The sequence below is a fragment of the Pongo pygmaeus genome, chromosome 5 (genome assembly GCF_028885625.2).
Source record: "Pongo pygmaeus isolate AG05252 chromosome 5, NHGRI_mPonPyg2-v2.0_pri, whole genome shotgun sequence".
Classification (NCBI taxonomy): domain Eukaryota; kingdom Metazoa; phylum Chordata; class Mammalia; order Primates; family Hominidae; genus Pongo; species Pongo pygmaeus.
Window position 1 is genome coordinate 10,218,275 of NC_072378.2, and position 13,937 is coordinate 10,232,211.

A 13,937-nucleotide genomic window follows, 5' to 3' on the forward strand; every position below is an offset into this window, starting at 1 on the left:
AAACACAAATAGGGAAACTCAGACCCTAAACTAAGCAATAACAAGAAAATATTGTTTAAGTAAAGCAGATCAAGCAGTGCTAACATTTATGGCAACACCTCTTTTAATAAAGAGAATGCTGTCCCCAGATACTCTTTGCCATCGTAAACTGCTCAGCCAGGGATAGACGTAATTTAGGTAGCAGAGGGGTATAGTTTAGGGTGTCAGGGACATAAACACATCATTAAATACAAGCTGATACCAAACATGACAAGATCATAAAACATAAATCTGGGAATTTAGGGCATAGAGAAAGATACAAGACAGAGACGAATAGAGGAGGACAACAGAGAGGGCTTGGCTGGAGGCTTTGGGGACATTGCAACAGCCCATTGGTACTGCTGTAACAGAGAAAGACACTGTGACATGGCCACACTGACCCATGCACTCCATGTGGGAACATTGTGACATGATCATATGAACCACCAGAAAAATGCTAAACAATTTTAAATTATCAAGTAATGTATGAAATAGACTCGTCCCATCCCCAATCCCTGCCTGTATTTGTCTGTTTTCACACTGCTATAAAGACACTGCCCAAGGAGGTTTAATTGACTCACAGTTCCACATTGCTGGGGAGGCCCCAAGAAACTTACAATCCTGGTGGAAGACAAAGAAGAAGCAAAGGCACGTCTTACATGGTGGCAGGTGAGAGTGAATGAATGAATGAGGAACTGCCAAACATTTTAAAAACCATCAGCTCTCATGAGAACTCACTATCACCAGAACAGCATGGGGGAAACTGCCCCCATGACCCGATCACCTCCCTCACTCGACATGTGTGGATTAGAATTCGAGATGAGATTTGGGTGGGGACAAAGAGCCAAACCACATCACTGCCCCTCATTCTGTTCCCGGACTTCTCCCCATCCCCAGTCCCTAATGGAAAGACCTCCGCCCAGACAGCCCCAGCAAAGGCCCTGCTCAGGACAGAACAGAATCCACAGTCAGAAGAGGACAGAACTCGATGCCCACAAGTCACCAACTTACTCTCATCTAGTCAACTCCAGAGACTCCCAGGGCTATCATTCTTTCTTCCTATTACGTTCTCCTTTCTTCTGCCTGACCCAATCTTGTCAATAATTTTAACATCGCAAAGGCCCTATGTTTTCATACTTCCAGAATACCCAATGCTTAGTGTGATTTCAAATATATCCTACATCCTGTTCCTCAAAGTGTGGTCCATGGAGCAGAAGCAATGCCATCACCTTGGAGCTTGTTTCAGCTCCAGAAATGCAGGATTTCAGGACACACCCAGATCTACTGGACTAGAATCTGCATCTAAAAAAGATGCCCAGGGGATTCATGGGGATCTTTGAACTTTAAAGGCTAAGAAGCATTGCATGCATTCCATTATCCCCTAAAACTCTTGCTGTCTACTAACGATTTTCTATGTACAATTTTTACAAAGATATCTGTTATGGACTGAATTGTGCCCCAGCTTCCAACCCCGCCAAATTTATATGTTGAAGCCCTAACCCCAGATGTGACCCCCCAATTGTTTGAAAACAATATTTTCAAAAAAAAAAAAAAAAAGAAACTCCATTCCCAAAGAATGTATTCATCAAGGGAAATGCATCAAGAGTAAAAAAGCTATTGGAAAAACAGTCTGAAAAGTCATCCTTATTCAGAGAGAAAACCAAACATCAACAGAAAATAAAGTGAATGAAATAGTTATGGGAACATTCGGGATGCACGCGAATAGCATTTCCATGGATTCATTATACACTATCTTTGGGGTCCCTATTGCCAAATCATGTTGTAAGAGAGTAAGGACTTTCAGATACTTCCAGAAGTGCCTCCCTTTCCCTTGGAAAATGCCCAAGATACACCTACCTTATGTCAAGTTCCTTGAAACAGCAAAAAAAAAAAAACAAAAAACAAACAAAAAAAAACAATTTCCTTGTGAAGAAATTCTAGAGTCATGAATACTGAAAACAGGATCGTATTCTGTTTAGCTGGTGATGGAGGGAATGGGAAAGAACCTGGAAAAAGAGACAAGATAGACAACAGAGGTCTCTCACACCCCAAAGATTCAATCACTTCTTCCAAAGACTTTATCTTCTCTAGATAATTTTGGGGGGGGGAGGGGAAATGGCTCCACTTCATTTCCTCCAAGCATTTGCTGAGCTGAAATCTACCCATATACAACACTAATAAAATTACTAACTCCTCTTGACTGTGATTGAGCATAATGAGTTTGTTCTCCATGTTACTAAGATCACAGGAGCTATGGAAAAGTGTCTGTCTTAAAGAGTACGTTTATAGATTTGTGCTGGGAAGAAATCTTCCAGTCTGTTGCAGATGTCCTCAGAGGAAATCATGTTTGTATGAAAATTGTGTAAGGTAGTCAACTGATGGAGCGTCAAACGTGAAAGGACAATTCAATGAGTTTGCATTGCAGTTAAAAACAGAATCGAGCCATGTGACACATTTATAGCCTTGTTGTGGCATTTGCAACAAAGATGTCCAAAAGACGATTCCAGTGCAGAACATTTAAGTTTCTTAAGGCATTACAAAATGAGTCACATACAGAAATAAATATTTTACATTCCATCTCTGTGATATTAATACTTGACACTCATATAGCACTTCTATTCTGCTTATTAAATACATCACCTAATTTAATTCCTACAACAAATGAGGTTATTCCCATTATCATCATTATTCTCATTTAACAGATGAGAAACTGAGGCACAGAAAGATGAATTAGTTAGACTAGGTTTACACAGCTGATGAGTGCGGAGCTGGGATTCAAACCTGGGCCTCAGTTGGGCACAGTGGCTCACACCTGTAATCCCAGCACTTTCGGAGGCCAAGATGGGGAGATCACCCGAGGTCAGGAGTTTGAGACCAGACTGACCAACATGAAGAAACCCTGTCTCTACTAAAAATACAAAATTACCCAGGCGTGGTGGTGCATGCCTATAATCTCAGCTACTCGGGAGGCTGAGGCAGGAGAATCACTTAAACCCAGGTGGCAGAGGTTGCAGTGAGCCGAGATCACATCATTGCACTCCAGCCTGGGCAACAAGAGCAAAACTCCATCTCAAACAACAAACAAATAAAAAAATTAACCAGGTGTGGTGGTGCACACCTGTAATCCCAGCTACTCGGGAGGCTGAGGCAGGAGAATTGCTTGAACCTGGGAGGCGGAGGTTTCAGTGATACGAGATCATGCCATTGCACTCCAGCCTGGGCAACAAGAGCAAAACTCCGTCACGAAAAAAAAAAAAAACAAAAAAAAACAAACCTGGGCCTCCTGCCCAACTGTGGGCAGAACCACTGCACTATCCCATCCCCTAAATCCTCAAGGCCCAGCAATCCCAGGTGTATAGAGGCCAGCTCCCAGTGGCAGGAAAATCCAGGCCTTATAAGAATCTTTGAATCATCCGGAACCTTTATTTTGGAACTTACACAGATGAATTTGTCAATAGTTGTTGTACTCATTCTGCAGATTGCCGGGTTCCAAGCCCCAGGTCTGCAATTTAATAGCTGTGTGGCCAAAGGGAAGTCACCTAATCTCTAGGCCTCTCAGTTTCCCATTTCATAAAATGAAGAAGAGGGCCGGGTGCGGTGGCTCATGCCTGTAATCCCGGCACTTTGGGAGGCCGAGGCGGGTAGATCACGAGGCCAGGGGTTCAAGACCAACCTGGCCAACATAGTGAAACCCCGTCTCTACTAAAAATACAAAAATTAGCCAGGCGTGGCGGCAGGCACCTGTAATCCCAGCTACTTGGGAGGCTGAGGCAGGAGAATGGCTTGACCTGGGAAGGGGAGGTAGCAGTGAGCTAAGATTGCGCGACTGCACTCTAGCCTGGGAGACAGAGCAAGACTCTGTCTCAAAAATAATAATAAAATAAAAATAAAGTGAAGAAAAGAATAGTTGCATTTATGTCATTTTAAAGATCATATGAGTTAATATCTTCATAACCATTTGAAACCATGCTAGGCATATGGTAAATGCCATGTTAGCTACTATTATCCTTGGGTAGATGTCCCATGCCTGATTCATCCCTGTGTCCCCCACAGAGCTGAGCCCATAATGGAAGTCAATTAATATTGATGGAGTTAATAAACAAGCAAGGCTTTAGGAAGGAGGAGACACTTAAGGAGGCCTCCTATGAGGAGCGAAATTTGGAAAAGCAGAGAGATTAGAGAAAGGCGTTTTAGGAGCAGGAATCGGTTGAAGGTACTGGAAGAGCAGGAGGAGCCAAGATAGTTGATAGGATTTGGCTGTGTCCCCACCCAAATCTCATCTTGAATTGTAGCTCCTATACTCCCCACATGTCATGGGAGGGTCCTGGTGGGAGGTAACTGATTCATGGGGCTAGTTTTTTCCCATGCTGTTCTCCATAGTGAATAAGTCTCACGAGATCTGATGGTTTTATAAAGGGCAGTTCCCTGCACACACTCTCTTGCCTGCCACCACATCAGACTTGCCTTTTTCCTCTTTCAGCTTCCACCATGATTATGAGGCCTCCCCAGCCATGTGGAACTGTGAGTTCATTAAACCTCTTTCTGTTTATAAATTATCCGGTCTCGGGTATTTCTTCATAGCAGTATGAAAATGGACTAATACAGTAGTCCTGTGGGACTATAAGGAGACAATGTCAACTGGAGTGGAGGACTCTAGCTGGAAAGAACATGGGAAATAACAAAGAAAAGCAGGATGGGGTCAAAAGATGAAAATCTGGAATAGGCCAGGCTATTCCAGGTCTGTAGCCCTCTCAGTTCTGCGCTTTTCTCTTTCCATTTCTATGTGGTTAAGAATCTTTGTAGATGGAGGCTGGGCGGGGTGGCTCACACCTGTAATCCCAGCACTTTGGGAGCCCGAGGTAGGCCGAGCACGAGATCGGGAGATTGAGACCATCCTGGCTAACATGATGAAACCCCGTCTCTACTAAAAATACAAAAAAAATTAGCCAGGCATGGTGGTGGGCACCTGTAGTCCCAGCTACTCGGGAGGCTGAGGCAGGAGAATGGCATGCACTTGGGAGGCGGAGCTTGCAGTGAGCCAAGATCACACCATTGCACTCCAGCCTGGGCCACAGAGCGAGATTCCATCTCAAAAAACAAAAACAAAAAGAATCTTTGTAAATGGCTGAGTGCAGTGGCTCATGCCTGTAATCCCAGCACTTTGGGAGACCAAGGTGGGCAAGTCACTTGAAGTCAGGAGTTTGAGACCATCCTGGACAACGCGGTGAAATTCCATCTCTACTCAAAATACAAAAATTAGCCGGGCATGGTTGTACGTGCCTGTAATCCCAGCTACTCAGGAGGCTTCAGGCACGAGAGTTGCTTGAACCTGGGAGGCAGAAGTTGCAGTGAGCCAAGATGGCACCACTGCACTCCAGCCTCAGCCTGTGGGACAGAGGGAGACACTGTCTCAAAAAAAAAAAAAAAAAAAAAGAATCTTTGTAGACTCATTGCCTAACCATGCTATACAGTTATATTATAAAGCAGTTTTCTTTAACAGTAAAAAATAGTAATAATTATTTCTTACTGTAACTGTTATACTGTGCTTTAAACTTTTTGTGGCATTTGTACATTATCTCATATAATAAACATCTATCTTGTAAGCTACATTAAAAAATAATACATTAGTATATAATATGTATAAATGTGTTATTTTCTGAGCTCACTTTACAACTTAAATTAATACTGAAGGCTAAGAAAGCACCCCATAAGTTGGGCTTATACCATCGAAAACCAATTAGTAAAGATTAACAGTTTGGTTTATTTGCAAGCCCTCTTCATTCTCAATTGATTTTCTATCATTAGATAGATGGAAATTGGTCCTGGCTTGACTGAATCATTGGATCTGCATATTTCTGATGAGTATTCAATGCATGACAGAAGATTCTAGTTAGGGATATGTCAGCAAAGGGATTTCCATCTGTTATAGGTCAAAACCTAACCAAAGACACGTATGATCCCTTTTTTTTAGATGGAGTCTCGCTCCGTCGCCCAGGCTGAAGAACAGCAGTGAGGTCTCGGCTCACTGCAAGCTCCACCTCCCGGATTCACGCCATTCTCCTGCCTCAGCCTCCCGAGTAGCTGGGACTACAGGCGCCCACCACCATGCCTGGCTAATTTTTTTGTATTTTTTAGTAGAGACGGGGTTTCACCGTGTTAGCCAGGATGGTCTCGATCTCCTGACCTCGTGATCCGCCCCCGCCTTGGCCTCCCAAAGTGCTGGGATTACAGGAGTGAGCCACCGTGCCTGGCCGACATGTATGATCTTTCAAGTGCTATAACTCTGTCAGGCTAGACTAGTTGGAATTGGTTCTGGCCAGTCCTGGACAGTCTTCCTCAAAAGAGACAGAAGCGCCTCGGGTGAATTCTGACTCTAGCCGAGACCTACTCAGTATTACTAGCAGGGTGAAATATCGCAATAAATATGATTTTCACACTCCTTTTCACTGACTTTCTCAACAGGTAGGATGAGGGCAGTTGTGAAGGGAAAGAAATCAGGAGCCCTTCGTACTGTGACACTTTTGGAAGAATGCTTCCAGTCTTCTGACCCCCAAAATCACTCAGAAGTAAATGTGTCCATTTTACAGATGGACAATTCACGTTTGGGCTTTCAACCCTAGCAGTGGCAAAAGGATCTTATTGTCCCCTGGTACAGACACACGCATTTTGAAAAATAAGTTCAGGTGATCCCTGAGCCAGATGGGGATAGAAAATCCATGTTCCTTTTTTTTTTTTTTTTTTCTTATTGAGTAGCCGTAACTTTTATTTGTATCTCTTCACATTTCTGTTTTGTTTTGTTTTGTTTTTAGGGTAAAAAGATGCAATTACTCTGAGTGATACCATTTCAGGGCCCATGGTAATAGGACTCTGTGTAATTTATGAGTGGTCAGTGCAGCAGGACCAAGCATATACCACCCAGGCCTCTGGACTGTCACCTCGGTAGGAGTGTTTATGTCTCCCTACACACTGTACTCTGTTGGCTGCCAAGTATTTTCACTCTGCCATGCCACGTGTAATAAAGAATCCATTTCCAGGCAATTCTCCACTGCATATTCTTGATGAAAGGTGGCTGGCGGGCACCACACTGCAAACTGGAAACCCTTTGTATGAACACATATCCTGCCCTGTTACTGCCACTTCATTGATTTAGGATTGGCATTTACTAGAGCTCTCCTTCAAGATCCCACAAACCAGGCACCATTTCCTTCCTCCACCATTGCCTTACCAGGGCTGGTCATTTCCAACTATCATTTTCTTTCGAGTTGGCATGAGAAGCATACACAAAGCAGAAAGTGGTGCAGTCTGTTTTTCTGTTTTTATTGCCTTCTACATATACAGAGGGGTCCCTGGTGCCCCTTTCCGTATCTAAGTTCAACATTTTATTCAGTAACATGCAGTTATGGAATAAACAAGAAAATGAATCACAATAGCTTGGATAAAGAGCGAGCTCTGGAGCCAAGTAACCAACAGAGTGCCCACATTTATAGGCATCATAGATGTTGCTGCTGATTTTATTTAAAGCTGGGGAATGCTGGACTCAGGCTGCAACAGGGAAGGACCATGTGAAGGCAAATGCATGTTTTGCAACTTAAGCTGGTGCTATCTGTAAGTGTGGGGATGGCGAGCCTTGTGCAAAAATACACACTTTCCAACCAGGTCCACCGTCCCTAACAACTGGTGACTTATTGGAGCCAACACTTAGGGATACTTGTAAGAATTTTATGGCAGCCCCAGGTTATCAGCATTGCAGCAGACCTCTGGAACCCCTGAGTGCAAACCTGGACTGATGGAGAAAGAGAAGGGAAGCCCAAAAGGAATCACTTCCTCCTCCTCCCAACTATGCCTGATGCCCCTCTGTATATGGGAGGTTCCCAAACCCTTCTACCCTGCTTTATATTTTCAGGACACCAGCGTGCTTCCTTTCCTGATCAATGGCATGCCCCAGATAGCCATGCAATCTGCACTGTCACCATATGGCATCTGCCATATGAAAACACCAGTTCAGCATTGGTCCCTCCTCATTCTGTCATCTCATTGGCAGAAGTGTCATTAACTTTGTGGTGACAATTATTCGAGGACCAAGTAAACTGTGGAAATTTGTAAACTCTTGCACGGCTAAATTAAATGCTATTTTAACTAACAGTTAATAGTGTTTACTGCTGTGTAATAGTAATTTTCATTTTTTACTGTATCTAATGACATTCTGATGACTGGAATTCTCTGTAGGGATACCAAATCATCACATTAAGGATGAGTGATTTTAGTATGCTATGACTGATCAGTACAATAATATGTAGCCTAATGCTTAAGCTAGTAAATTAAATCATTTGCACCACAGTATTTGTCAACTAGAATAGGGATTCCATTATGCTGTTAAATTATAATGTAGAGCCTGCTTAAAGTAAAGTAACAAATGAGCATCTCAAATTGGTGACACATTGGTGGAATATTTTCTTAAGAGGTATGGAAAAGAGAGAAACACTCCTAATCAACCCAAACAGCCCATCAACTTCTTGTGGTAGGTGACCATTGAACTGAGTTATAAAGGTAACCTTGTAGACACCTTAAAATGTTGGTATAAGGGAATTGCCTGCTAGAGGGAGAGAAGGGAGGTAGGACCTCAGGGAGGGTTTGGATAGTTAACCATGGAAGAATTGGTTTTATCTTGGCACGTGAGAGCTAACGAAAAAGCACTATTGAAAGGCAAAAGAAACGACTCCCTTCCAACTGGTGATTGGCCATGTTTGAGAGCATGTTCAAAATATAACAGCCACCTGGGCGAGACTCCTGTCTCCAGACTGCAGTGAGAGACTCTCCTCTCTGGCCTGAAAGCCATTAAGGCTTTCCTAACTCTCAGATAAACTGGACTGCATTTCACAAACAGGAAATCCTTTTTAAGTTGGCCTCGCCAAGAAGCCAAATCGAGTTCAGTGTTTAAGATATGATGTCACTCAAACTTGAAAGGCTGCAACACTCTCAAAAAAAAAAGTCATCTAAGTTTTTAGACTTCCTTTTATCTCAATGATTCTCAATCATCAGATCATGTTTGAGAATCAGTATTAAAGAAAGATTTGAAGAATAGAACTGGCAGAGTTTTCTCTTGGTTAAAAAGACTTGAAGAATAGAATAAAAGACAGGGGGAAGAGAAGGAATATTATCCTGTTTTTCCTAAAACAGAGGCTGTGGGATGGGGTACAAAGGAAAGTAAACTTTACTCAAAAAAACCTGTGTCTTTTGTAGAGGAAACTTTAAAAACAAGGTCTATTCCATTCAATTCAAATTAAAATTTTTTAACTAAGCACACAATGGAGCAACTTTAGGAGTCAGGCTGGTTGACAGGTGTTGGGTTTTTTGGTTTTGTTTTTGAGACAGGATCTCACTCTGTCACTCAGGCTGGAGTGCAGTGGTGCAATCACAGCTCACTGTAGGCTCAACCTCCCTGACTCAAGCCATCCTCCTGCCTCAGCCTCCTGAGTAGCTGGGACCACAGGTGCACACCACCACACCTGGCTAATTTTTAAATCATTTGTAGAGATGAGGTCTCACTCTGTTGCCCAGGCTGGTCTTGAACTCCTGGGTTCAAGTGATCCTCCCACCTAGACCTCCCAAAGTACCGGGATTACAGGCTTGAGCCACCATGCCTGGCTGGTTCTGGACTTATAGGGATGAGTGCTGAGTCATTATCCTCAAGAAGCCCACAACGCAGTAGATGACACAATATGGAACACATGAATTACTACTCAGCTCCTTGCGTTCTAACACAAAGATAGGCAGAACCCTAAGAGCTCCCAGAAGAGAGGCCGTAGCTCTGTAGATGGAGTGAGGAAGGCTTCCCACAGACTTCACCCTTTATGTCAAGTAGGAGTTGGTCAAATGAAGAAAAGGAGAAAGGTCTTTCCATCAAATAAAAATGCGCAGAGGTTTAAGAAAATGTGAGGTATCAACCAAGATTCAAAAGAGTAGTAGGAAGAACCCTCGAAATCACGGAGACCTTGTACAGCACACAGTAAGTCAGAGTAAGTGACCCTAGATCAGATTTGTATTCTGGAAATGTCATTCTGGTGGCAACGGAGAGATGGTTTAAAGAGAGGAGAAGGTACAAACTGAGATAGCAGTAAGAAAATTATGATAATAATTATAACAGATGATAAAGGCATGTGAACGATAGTGACTATAGAAAGGCCGGGGCCGGTCACGGTGGCTCAAGCCTGTAATCCCAGCACTTTGGGAGGCCGAGGCGGGTGGATCACAAGGTCAAGAGATCGAGACCATCCTGGCTAACACCGTGAAACCCCGTCTCTACTAAAAACACAAAAAATTAGCTGGGCGAGGTGGCGGGCGCCTGTAGTCCCAGCTACTCGGGAGGCTGAGGCAGGAGAATGGCGTGAACCCGGGGGGTGGAGCCTGCAGTGAGCAGAGATCAAGCCACTGCACTCCAGCCTGGGTGACAGTGAGACCCTATTTCAAAAAAAAAAAAAAAAAAAAGAAAGGCCGAAACATACATATTTAGAAAGAAAGAAAGTAAGATGATAATAAGACTATTGACTGGGATATGGAATTGACAATTGACAGAGCGTACAGTGAGTAAGTAATACTAGTCATGGCACAAGGATGCCATTCGTTGGTTGCATTTATTCAATGCTAATCAGTACACTAAAATGGCCTCCCTTTGGTAAGCAAAACATTATTTATACATTTCAGTTTCTTCCCAGGGCATCAAAAGAGAAAACTCTCATATAATACTATTTGGTATTTTTACTATAAATCAGGCCACTTTACCCAAGATGTAATTCAGAGCAAACAGTATTATTGCAGATTACATTATTTATATTGATATTCAGTGGGTGTATTCTCTGCTAGGGTTTGTGACATTCCTGCCCTGGGTGGGGCTGATTGGTTCAGGCATGGGTTTATAGACCTAACAAACTGCCTGGCACACGATCTCTACCAATAGGTCACTGGCCACACCTACCCTCTCTTTCAGGGAGCTTGAATCAAAGACACCGAGACAGAGTTACCAAGTCTATGATGACAGGAGAGAAAAAAGCCAAGAGAAAATAGCTGAGTCGCCAAAGAAGAAAATCACCCAAACAAAGAGGATCACACACCTGCTGGTGAGAGGGAAACAAACTTTGTGGTTTTGTTAGCTCTGACTCATGTCCTCAAAGATGGACTTGCAGGTTGGGCACTGCACAAGCACCTCTGGCTAAGGGGATAAATAGGAACAGAAATACAGCTCACCTTTCACCTACTAGGCCAAGCACATGTGTTCAGTGCAGTGACCACCCAGAGAAGGGCTGCCCTAGATTTCTAAATGGCCCAGAGGCCCTGTAGAGCCTAACGGTGGCCCAAGAGAAAACAGTTCAGCTTGCTGTGATGCCTGATATGCAGAATTGACACTATCTCCTGTATTGCTTTCAAACCCTTTCAACAATGACAACTGCCATCAAACAAGAAAAGAAAACTTTTTTTTTCTTTTTTTTTTTTTTTTGAGATGGAGTCTCACTCTGTCACCCAGGTTGGGGTGCAATGGTGTGGTCTCGGCTCACTGCAACCTCTGCCTCCTGGGTTCAGGCAATTCTCCCACCTCAGCCTCCTGAGTAGCTGGGATTACAGGCACATGCCACCACACTTGGCTAATTTTTGTATTTTTAGTAGAGACGGGGTTTCACCATGTTGGCCAGGCTGGTCTTGAACTCCTGACCTAGTGATCCACCCGCCTCAGCCTCCCAAAGTGTTAAGATTACAGGTGTGAGCAACCGCGCCCAGCCTCACAACTCTTCTTAAAAAACAAACTAACTAACTAACAAAATCTAGGTGTGTTTTTGCCATACAATGTATAGTTCTTAAAAAATCTCTTATATAAACGCAAAATTGCCACATGTAGAATAATGTCTTATTGGTACATTTAAATTTAGTTTGATTTTATTAGCTTACGTTTAGTTTCCATTGGCACTGGCATTTCCAAAGACATAAACCCAATATTTTTCAAAACGGATCTAAAACATTTCCTCAAAATCTTTGAATCTACGAGTAAAATGTTAACGTCTCCTGAGATTTGTTTTGCTCTTTAAAGTAATTCGTAATTATATTTTCTCAGCTAGGAACTGTTTCCCGCTAATGATATCACATTGCTAATACTTACCTTCTAACTTTCATAGGCAAATGAGGCCTTAATTAGAATACTTCAAGTAAATAAATGTGTTTAAAGGGATTACCTAGCATTGTACTTAACAGGATTGCCAGGCTAGGTGAGGTGGCTCATGCCTATAATCCTGACTTTTTGGGAGGCCAAGGCAGGAGGGTCATTTGAGGCCAGGAGTTTGAGACCAGTGTGATCAATAGAGCAAGACCCCATCTCTACATAAATTTTTTTTAAATTTAAATTTAAACATTTAAAAAATTTTTAAATCTATATAAATTTTTAAAATTTTTTAAAAATTGTTGTGCACCTACAGTCCCAGCTACTCGGGAGGATTCCTTTAGCCCAGGATTTTGTGGCTGCAGAGAGCTATGATCGTGTCACGGCACTCCAGCCTGGGTGTCAGAATAAGAGACCCCCACCCCCTGCCACCCTCCTGCCCCTAAAAAATAAATAAATAAAAAGTTTTTTTAAATAAAAGGACCAACACTCTCACCATTTACCTGAAATAAACACCCTTCGCCACATGGCACCCTGGCACAATGTGTTTAATGTGATCAGATTTGATGTTAGAAAGGAAGTTATGTGACATTACCATAAGAATTTTCAAAACTTGGGCAGGGCTCAGTGGCTCACTGAGCCCCAGCACTTTGAGAGGCAGAGGCGGGCGGATCACCTGAGGTCAGGAGTTCGAGACCAGCCTGGCCAACATGATGAAACCCCATCTCTACTAAAAATGAAAATTATCCAGGTGTGGTGGTGCACGCCTGTAATCTCAACTACTTGGGAGGCTGAGGGAAGACAATCACTCAGACCTGGGAGGCTGAGGTTGCAGTGAGCTGAGATCGCAGCATTGCACTCCAGCCTGGGCAACAAGAGTGAAACTCCATCTCAAAAAAAAAAAAAAAAAGAATTTTTAAAACTCAAACTAAGATATTTTTTAAATTTGGGGTATTTTCTGGGATATCTGATTACCTAAAACAAGCTATTAAAATATGCAGTGTTTAGGAACTGAATTTAACAAGCTCTCTAGGAACCAGGAACTATGCATTTCACAGAGGCACTCTCTTGGTGCTTAGTATGCAAAGAGAAGATGAGAGCATTTTCTTTGCCCACTAATTTCACTAATTTGTGTTATTGGGTGATCATATATCCTTACTTAAGGGATTAGCCACTGTTGTACCATTTTATTTCAGTGTTCCAAGAATTCCTTTGGAGATTAAAAACAAATCCTTGGAATGAGAATCCAATTTTTTTCATCCAAAATTACTTCTTGGGACACCAGTGCAAAATATCAGAAATGAGCTAATCCCTTAAGAAAGGGATATTTGATAACTCAATAGCACAAATTAATTGTGAGAATGCTCAGGGAATCCAAATGCATTATAATTAATTTAATTCTTAAGAAATACATTGAATAATGTACGTAGCTAATCCCCATAAATGTAACCTAGTGGAGGGAAGGTGGGAGTTGGCGTTCTTGCCCTTCTTTGATCTTATAAGCCAATAATCAGCCTGAAGTTTCAGGAAGCAGCTCTAGAGTCGGCACAGTCATATGTAAAAGATTATATAGGCGTGTAAACTCTACCACAAAGAGATAAATATCATTTTCAGCAGACAAATACATGAAAACAGGTATAAACTGATGGCTCGTAGTACCCAGTGGAATAAACTCTTCTGCAATAGAGTGAATATGTTATTCTATAAAGGAAAAGAGTCACATCATAGGGAAAAGAGCTTATTTGGTGAGCACATTTAAAGCTGAATGCGTACATTG